Source organism: Limulus polyphemus, unplaced genomic scaffold (assembly GCF_000517525.1).
Source record: "Limulus polyphemus unplaced genomic scaffold, Limulus_polyphemus-2.1.2 Scaffold1249, whole genome shotgun sequence".
Taxonomy (NCBI): Eukaryota; Metazoa; Arthropoda; class Merostomata; order Xiphosura; family Limulidae; genus Limulus; species Limulus polyphemus.
In genome coordinates this window covers 131,437-133,065 of record NW_013666859.1, presented here as the reverse complement: position 1 = coordinate 133,065, position 1,629 = coordinate 131,437, and positions in this window count along the sequence as shown.

Sequence of the window (1,629 nt, the reverse complement as noted above, 5' to 3'; positions counted from 1 at the left end):
GAAGCCATTCAGTTATTGTTGAACCTTAAAGTTCATACACGCGTCGCCCTTTCAGCCGTGGGGGCGTTATTATGTGACGGTCAATCCCACTATTCGTTGGTAAAAGAGTAGCCCAAGAGTTGGCGGTGGGTGGTGATGACTAGCTGCCTTCCCTCTAGTCTTACACTGCTAAATTAGGGACGGCTAGCGCAGATAGCCCTCGTGTAGCTTTGCGCGAAATTCAAAACAAACAAACAAACCGTTTACGTCTTATATGTATTATTTTTATACGTTTTCGACACATTATCCTGTCATTGAAAACCAAATACTTTTCTCCTCCTCGTATGACCGAGAATTTGTAAATTTCACATTTTTAGTTAACTGAAAAGTGATCCTGCAGACAGATATGGGATAGCTCTGCTTGTCTGTTTATAGTTAAGCACAAAGCTACACAATGGGTTATCTGTGCTCTGCCCCCCACGGGTATCGAAACCTGGTTTCTAGCGTTGTAAGTCCGTAGGCAGACCACTGTACCACGTGGGGGGGGGGGGGGGTTATGGGATAACCCGCTGATTATACAAAAACTTTCTAACTTAGGAGCAGACGAATATATGTTCTAATTTTCAACTATGGTATCTCCTGAAGATTACGAAACTTAAAAAGAAAAAAAAACAAACAGAGAGAAAGGGGGATAAATGCGAAAAACTAATTATATGTTTTCAGAAAACTATTGTCTTCTTCTAAACTCACTTTTTAAACCTCCAAACCAAACTACGAGAAGGTTCTTTTTAATTGGTGCTAATCGAACCCAAGTCACGTAGCAGTCCAGTTCTAAACCAGTTATGCTATTAGACCACACTCGTTCGGGAATGTAGCCGATTTAGTAAGAAACCTTTTCCTACTACGTTAACACCAAACACGTAGAAAATTTGCCTTGCATAAAGACTGAGTGATCTTTCTAATTTTGTTTCGTTGACAGCGTAATCACCAAGAAATGGAAATGCTTTAAAAACAATGTTTCTTTTTTTTTTTCATTCAAACCATTAAGATTTATTTACAGAGACGTGATAGATAGATGGGTGAGTGAATGGTATGATAGACAGACGGCTATATAGATAGGGAAACAAATATTTAATTCGCCAAATTTGAGAAAGAACCACGTTTAATACTAGTAAAGGCAGAATTCGAAAGCAACAGACAAGATAGATGGCTAGATACGAAAAATAAAAAAGTACGAAATTATTCTTCTATTTTATCATCTTAACAGCATTCATAAAAAATAGTAACCAGTTCTTAAGTCACCAGCTCACCCTTCGTGTATCGTGGGTAATAACGGAAACCTTGGGAAATTGGACTGTACTAAATATTCCGTTAGGGAATCTCTTTCAATGCCGATATTCATCGCTTTCTTTTTCGTTTATCAAACTTGGACTTTTGCAGTTCAACCAATGGTCACTGCTGTTTATATTATTGAACGTAAACCAATCCAACTGTGTAAATTCGACACGATGTTTAACTTTTCATCCTCGTGTTTTTTATTATTATTATTATTATTCTTACTACATCCAGTGTGAGGCAAAATGGCATTTTTACTTACTTCCAATACTGATTCTATATATATATATATATATATATATATATATATATAGT